Below are 8,337 nucleotides of genomic sequence, written 5' to 3' on the forward strand. Positions count from 1 at the left end.
GTGGCGCTCCCTCTGATTAGGACAGAGTGGGCCTGGCATTTCCCGCAGCATAGCTGCCCTGTTTCTGAGCATGCCAGGCAAATGTGGAATGTTCTCCGAGCCTGAGGGAGCTGGCAGTGGCCAGTGAGGACATTCCACTGAAACAGGGCCATCAGGAGCTGAAGACAAAGGCAGCTGATTCAAGTGCACCAAATTGGAGTTTCTCTAATCAAATATATTAAATTCGCCATCATTCTTGATTGTTTTAATGGGAAGAAGGGGCAGCTGTGCCTTTCATTTTCTGAGCATTTTATTTTGTGCCATGGGGGAAGGAGGAAGGGGAGGGGAGGGAAAGTCAGCTGGAAAGGAAAGAGGGACAGAGATGGCAAAGAAAACTACAGGAAACTGATGTCCTTTGTCTTAAAAGTAAAGTGATTCTGCCTGCTGTTCAGCTCCACATGGAGTGTTCCCAGAGCTGCCAGTCACTGAGAATGGTCCCCAGGGACGCTGCTCTCGAAGCACTCTTATATAGGAGTAGAAAAGTAGCCAGCAAACAGACTCGAGGCCCAGAACACTCAGCAAAGAACCCTGGTGACAAGTGTTAAGCGGCTTTGCTTCACTGACCACGAGGAAGCCTGCTCCACAGAACATTTCCCCCTGATATCTGTGCTTTGTCCAAGAATTAAGTCACAAGGCACTCAGGGAGAACTCATATCCACTCTTTTTGTAACCTTCTGGGCTAAGTGCGGAATCCACAAAAGGCCCCCTTTCACCTTTTGAACGGTCGACTTCAAAATCCCACTGAAGAAACCTGGCCCATGCTATTTACTTTTTAAATAGCTTAACAGATGGTCTAAGAGAGAGGTTTCCTGCCCCGAGTGAGCCCTGCGTACGAGGTTTTGGTGTGCACCTTCAGCTTCGGAGCAGAGCTTTGGGCGTCTGATGTCATTTCCTCACGTCTGATGTGCTGATAACAGGATGAACTCAAGTGAGATAGGAACCAAACATTCTGCTGCGAAATCAATTATGTGGGCCCATGTTAGGCAGGCGACTTCAGAAGACATCATGTTAGTGCACGAAGCTCTTTCTACCCGAGTGTAAGTCTCAGTGAGAACAAAGGTCTATGGCCCCACAGTTCTAGGCACACAGACTCTCACAGGCTTACTTGAATCACCCAGGGAAAGGGCTTTGGAACCTCGTGCCTGTTACAGCCTGAAGCCAGCTTGTTTCTGAGCTGGAATGTGAAGGCAGCTGGCTGTGTCAAAGGGCCAGAGAATAAAGCCACAGTGTAAAATGAAGCCCCAATTCCACAGAGAGAAGATGCTATTAAGCCAGCCTCTGCTTCCCCGGCTGCTTCTTTGGAGGCCTCCTTGGAGACAAACGAATCTGCTCCTCCTCTGAGAAAGAAGGGTGGAGGCTCCTTTCAGAAAAATGTTATTGGGCTCTCTTTAAATGTCCTCATTTGAGGGGAATTAAAAGGAAATGTCATAAGACAGTGTCTATACACTCAGGGGCATTGTATCAAGTGACACAATGCAAGGGAAATGAAGCTCTCCTCCTTTGGGGGAATCTAATAACTCCATCAATCAGCTTGGGTCTCCTGTCATCCATGGTAGGCCTCCAGCCTCTTCAAGCAGGTCCTGTGATTTGCCGGGAGACAGCTGGATGAAGCAGGCAGAGGAGAGGAAGAAATATGCCGGTGTCTGTTGTCTTTTCTTCTCCCACCCCCTCCGTCCCTCCCTCCTCCTCTCAGGCACAATGTCCCTTTGTCCTCAGAGCCTGCTTCCCTCGGGGCATGGCCTGAACAGGCATGGTGGCAAGGGCCAAAGAACAGTTTAGTTCTCAGCCTGTTCCTCAGCGGCCCTGAGTCGGGTGAGCCTTGTCAGCAGCCTGGGAGTCACATCCAGAACTGGCAAGTGGCAAAGAGGTGTCTGTTGTTCTCCGCGAGGGTGTGGGCGGTACTCAGGTGGCTGTCTCCTCATCTGTGGCTGGCGGTTGGGTGCCAAGCTGGTTTGATCCAGAGGTGGAAGGTCGTAGGATCAGACCTGAGAGCTGAGAGCCGGGTGACCGACTCCATCACCAGGCACTCAGTAAACTCTTGGAGAGTCCCCTTGCCTTCCGGCGCCTCAGTCTTCCCTTCAGACTTTGAGGCTGCATGAAGATGGAGGACCTTTTAGGTCTGGCGATGTGAGCGTGCCATTGCCAGGGACAGTTGAGGAGGCTTCTAAGTCAGATAGCGTTCAACTGAACCCTAACCTCGCCACCATATGGTCTGGTTCACGTGATAAGGCTTCTGTTTTTCATTTGAGAAAGTATTAGGTTAAGTCCAATATACCACCACACGAACACACTGGGAGTTCAGTGAATGGACCCAGAAGAAGAATCTGGATTGATGCCAGCACACAATCCGTCTAGAACATCAGCTTTTCTTGTGAACCGTCAGTGTTGAGTTAATAAAAAGTTACATCATCCAAAGCCTCAAAATTTGAAAGAAATCATATTGCCTGTACATGTCATACGTTCTAAACACTAATTTCAGAGAGAATGTTGAAAAAAATCACTATTGGAAGATGGGATTATAGATTGACCGATCTTGCCAAGTAAGTTTATTAATATACAATGCTCACCTATCTCCTTATCTTTCAATTTAAAATATTGTGTGGGTGCGTGCTTGCGTGCATGTGTGTGTGTGTGTGTGTGTGTGTGTGTGTGTGTGTATGTGTATGTGTACATGTGTTTGACTGAAGGTACATGCATGCTATGGAACATATGTGGATGTAAAAGAACAACTTTTAGGAATTGCTTTTCTCCCTCTACCTTTTTACCTAAGGATTGAACCCAAGTTGTAAGGCTTATGTGACAATTGCTTTCACCCACTGGGACATCGTGCTGGCCCTATTGCTTGTTTTAAAAGGCTGAAGGTCTTAACGGTTAATCATTCTTTACTGAGGAAGGACCCTCAGAAAGCTGACATACATAAAGCACACTTAGTGGTTTTTTTTTTTTTAACATACAGGTTCCTTTTTAAAAGTTATTTATGTGTGTGTAACCTGTGGGTTTGAGGGTATGTATAAGCTGAGGTGCGCCTAGGGGGGTCTGAGGACAACTTTGCAGAGTTGATTCTCTCCTTCAGCCTTAATATGGCTTCCAAGGATCAAATTCAAGTTGCCACACTTAAGGACTTTGACCTCTAAACCATCTCATTATGCTAGCCCTAGGTTCTTTTAATATATTTAAAATGTATGTGGTTTTTTTTTTTTTTGGTTGTTTTTGTTTTGTTTTGTTTCCATTTTGAGCCTACTATGGGCCTGGGATGGGTTCCCTCCTCTGCCGTCTCTCCAAGGCTAGTCTTGGAGCATTTTCTGAGGAGTGGTTACCGAGTTACCCTGTCTCTAGGTGGCTGTGATATTTTATTTTTTGTTTGTTTGTTTCTTCTCTTTAACACAGCACCTACATATATGACATCTTTGTGGCATGGACTGACTCTGTGTACACAGAACTTCCCAGAAGGGAGCAGAGGGCTTTGCAGGATCTGAACCATGCTCTTCTGCACTCTGCCTGCCTCCACACTTGGGTCCATGAGGAAGAGTTCTCCTTACCCCCATGAAGATCAAGTTGAGGTCATCATTAAATGTTTGACCTGTCCTTTCATTGGCATCAATAGCATTTCTGGGTACCCGGGTCTCCTCCTGGAACCACCCACACAGAGGCCACAGAGAACTCCTGGAAACTCACAGGGTGTGGGCATCTTTAAGGCTCTCTGGTCCTTCAGCCACACTTCTATCTTGGCCCAACCCTGGGACAGAAGGCCATGTGAGTTCACCTGTCCCTTTGCTCCTGTCTTTCCTTGGCAGGATTAGCATGAGTCCCCAGCATGAAGAGGACTGTTTCTTTTGAGCAGGCGCCTGGGCTGCTCTCATCAGCTGGGAATCCGGCCATTTCCCGCCTCCACCCCTGCCCTGTGGAGTTGAGAGCTAATTGAGCAGGCTAGATATGAGAAGCTGGATGACTCCCCACCTCCTACTGATTCGGGTTCTTACACAGAGGCCTCATGTGTTGTGAATTATAGAAATGCCAGCCACACCCACCATGAAATACAAGCACCAAAAAGTTTTTGAGAGCCAAGTGTAAGTGACTGAATTGCTGTCTCTCCTTGTGCTAGCTATGAGGCTGGCTTTCAGTAGGGCCAATGGACATTGCTCCTGGCATTTGCTTGGCACCAGGTTGCCTCATTTCTGATGCTTTTCTTTAACTCTGTGCTGCCAGCAGCTAGGGCAGGGTCACACACTGTCTGGGCAGGAGGACCCTTCTCCATGGGAGGTCTCCTTACCATCAGAAGAAGCATACAGAAAAGCCATTAGGCCCAATATCAAGTCTTGATCTGGTAAGGGATGTCAGTGCCTCTTGCTGGGATCTGAGTCACAATCTGAAGTCTTTCAGAGCTTAGGGAATGCTTGGGTTCAAGGGTCCCCCTGACCAGACACAGACATTGAATCCCATACTGCCTCTCTGCTCATCTGGGCCCCGGTCCTCCAATCCGCAGAGCACCAGGAATTACTTCCTCCATGAACTAGCTGCTCCTTCTTATCTGGACCTGTTCTGGTGAGCAGAGAAAGGTAGTATGGTAGGGTAGCCATGTTAACGGGCTTTGTCTTCTTGGGTTTACAAGTTTCTTTTAAGGTGATTTTGACTGCAAAGAACACTGTGCTTTTTTTTTTTTTTCTTCTTTCATTTGGGAGACTTCAGTTCTACCAGAAGCTTGTTAAGTGTTAAGAGCCTACTTGAGGTTGACATGTTGTCTCTTCATGTGGTTTGAAGCTCTCCAGCTTTACTCATTTCTGATGTGGTATCTGTAGCCAATGAAAGCTCTTCCCCTCCCACTCCTCACCCTGGGCCCCCACTCAAAGTTATAAAATGAGAGTTTTTGGTTTCTGTCTCTAACATTTCCCCTCTGTGAAATCTCTTTAGGCCTGAGAACATTTTCTCAGCTACTCCAAGGGACTGCAATGCTCATTTCTTTCTTCGTTCAATAATGGGGCAGTAGGAAGCCTGTTGAAGGAGCCTGGGAGGTGGAAACAGGTGGATGACTTCCCAGCTAGTATTTCTAAGTACATGCTCAGTGTCAGAGACATGCTAAGAACAGTAGTTGTAAAAGAGGAGCCCAGCCCACAGCCCAAACGACTTGAAGATAAGAATTCCATCATCTCCTTTTGTAAAATTGTGTGTGTGTGCATGTGTATATGTGTGTGTGCATGTGTATATGTGCGCGCGCGCACGTTCATGCACACATGCATGTGTACACACACACGTGTATATGGGTATGGACATACGTAGTATGTATGTATGTATGTATGTATGTATGTATGTATGTATGTGACTTTTGTTTGAGACAGAGGCTCTCATTGGCCTGCATCCAGGTAGTCTAGGCTAGCTAGACAGTAGGCACCAGGGATTCCTTTTTTCCACCCCATCTTGCCATTGAGACTACAGATCTATGCTGTTGTGTCTGGCTTTTTACATGGGTTCTGGAGAGCTGAACTGAGCTCTTTCACAAAGTAAAGACAAGTGCTTCACTGACTCTTCAGCTCCCTAGTAGCCCCTCTTAAGGGTCACCTACTCTCTAAGCTACCAAATGTGAAGATCATATCCAATACCCAGACTCTTTCGCCTCTCTCCAGGTCTAGGGTCTATTGACCACTCACCTTTAAGTCCTTATTTTCTCGAGCAGAGGCCTCTGAACTGGCCATGGGAAAGGGTGCCATGCCGTGGTTAGAAATAGTTCCTTTATCCCAGCTTCAGTCCACATCCTGCTCTGATGTGTCATCACTTTGTGACCTAGTCTCTCAGGAACAGTTTCTCATCTATTGGAAGCCCAGGCAGGCTAATCTTCAGGCCCTTAGAGAAGAGTGCCCCTTGTCAGCCACTTGTGTTCCATGATCAGAACTTAGCAGAAAAGGGAGTGTCTGAGTCATGTATAGATTTAGGCAACCGCAGAGCAGGTCTGGGCTCTAATTCCCAGGATCAGAAAACAAGGTATGGAGGCTGGGACTCCAGGTGGCTGGAGTGTGGGGTGCTAGGTCTGCAGGCTGCAGAGTCTGCAGCTAACTGTGTGTGAAAACAGCAATGCCTTGTCCTAGAATGACTTATGGAATCCAAGAGGGTTCAGAGCTCTTCAGAGGGGACCGATTTCACAAAAGGAAGCATTCTAAGACAAGGAAAGAAACCAACCTCCATCATGCCAGCTTGACTTCTTCGTTTCTGTTGGGAAAGTGCTGTTAGTTAATAGCCAATGCCTCATGGCTATTGTGCCCCATTTGTGTTGCCATCCATTTCCATGTGCAGTAGAAATGCTGAGGTTTCTTTCTTTTTTCTTTTTTGCCAAATAAATTAAAGGCGCACATAGTCATACAGTCTCAGACATTTGGTGTTGTTGAGGTTTGGCATTTGAGTGTGGAGATGTGATGTAAGGTGGTTCATGCTGGTTCTTTCCTGATCCAATCCATCTCTGAATACACCAGAACCTTCCAACAGTTCCTCATGGTGACTTACATGCACCTTCACGTGACTGACATTCCCCTCACCTATGTCCTTTCAGCTATAAACAAAATGGACTGCATGTTTGGGCCCCTACCTTCAAATTTCTATGGTAAAATCTTCACTACCAAGGCCAGAGTGATCCTTGGAAAGTGACTAAGTCATGAGGTCTGATTTTTCATGAATTGGACTAATACCCTTATAAATGAGACCTCAGAGAACTTTCTCATTCCTTCTCCACCATAGGAGGACATAGTGACAAGCATCCTGAATGGGAAGGGAGAAATGGTTCAAGCGAGACACAGTATTCTGCTGGTTCTTTGATCTGAGGCCTCCATTTTCTAGAACTGTAAGGTATACATATCTGCTGTTTCTAAGGCAGTTGGTCTGGTACTATGATATAGGATGGTATGTACTCTGGTATGTTACTATAATGGCTGAAACAAACTACCACGCAGCCTTGCCTAACCAGCCCCCACTTTGAACACGCTGTCTCCTCACAGAAGCTTGAGTAGGCTCTAGGCCTATCGCATCCTGAGCTTTGTTGTTGCCTCTTTTATCTCTAGGAGTGGTTAGTCTCCCTCCTTATCAAGAGTCTTTCTGTTTCCATCTTTGAGAAGCCTGTCTACTATTGTCTCAAGCAAGGCCCTTGTTCCGTTCTTGCAGAGCCACCCGTGTCTATCTTTGTAATTGTGACTTTTCCGCATCCTATAATTGCTGGCTTAATATTGTCTGTGAGCTCTGGGGCCAGAGCTTCTCTCAGTCTTCCATCCTTAGGTACATAATATAGAATTGTTACTGAATTGGGGGAAAAAAAGACAATTATACAAAACCAAAATATATTATTTACCTTAAACAGGGTTTTACAATACACTAAGAGACTCTAGGCAGCAGCACCTAACCTTGTTAATCTGAAAGATGTGGCAAGATCCATCTGGAAATTCGTTTTAAAAGACAAGGCACACTTCAGGATTTAGCAAATGCCACGTTGTCCTAGGCAGGGAGCAAATGTGGTCTTAGTCAATTCTCTATTCTGAACTAACTGTTCTGTAGTTACAAATTCAGATTCCTGAGTTCCTCCCTCTGGCTGCCAAATGATGTTCTGCAGGATGGGACCTGGAAACAGGCACTGTTAACATGTTCACCTGGATTCTGAGAAGGTCGTGAGGGTTGGGAGGGAAGGTGTATGAGCTACTTTCCTCGTTGCTAGGACAAAACTCCTCACAGAAACCACTTAAAAGAGGAGAGCTTTATCTTGGGTTGGGATGTAAGGGCATGAAGTCTGCCACGGTGAGGAAGGCAAGGTAGTATGGGGAGTCTATCTCCCAGTGGGCAAGGGAGCAAAGTGAATTAGAGCAGAGTTGACTGGGCTGTGACTCTGGAGTCTCAAGCTATAGGGAGCCACTTTCTCTAACTTAGGCCCCACTCTTCCTAAGCATTCACAACCTCCCTACAGATCAGTCAGCAGCAGCTGGAGACAAAGTGTTCAAACACAGGAGCTCCTGGAAGACATTTCACAACACCAAAGGGACAACTGAGAAAGGGGGAGCGATGCTTAAAGGTGCAGTTGTTGTGACTGAAGAGCGCTAGGCTCCGAAGAACACTCTGCTGTGCACAAAACAGACAATCATAGGAGAGCAACTTGACTTTAGAATCAAACCTCTCTCCAGCTTCCTTCCTTCCTTCCTTCTGTGATATTTGAAACATTTGTAGCACAAGGAAGAGGGCCAAGAATTTCTGAATGTCACATTATGCCACCTGGATATTGGAACAAGGGTCATAGACATGAGCAGTCAACACATCTTGATGGAAGGGTGGATGTTA

This window comes from Rattus norvegicus, chromosome 2, assembly GCF_021556685.1.
Source record: "Rattus norvegicus strain SHRSP/BbbUtx chromosome 2, alternate assembly SHRSP_T2T, whole genome shotgun sequence".
Classification (NCBI taxonomy): Eukaryota; Metazoa; Chordata; class Mammalia; order Rodentia; family Muridae; genus Rattus; species Rattus norvegicus.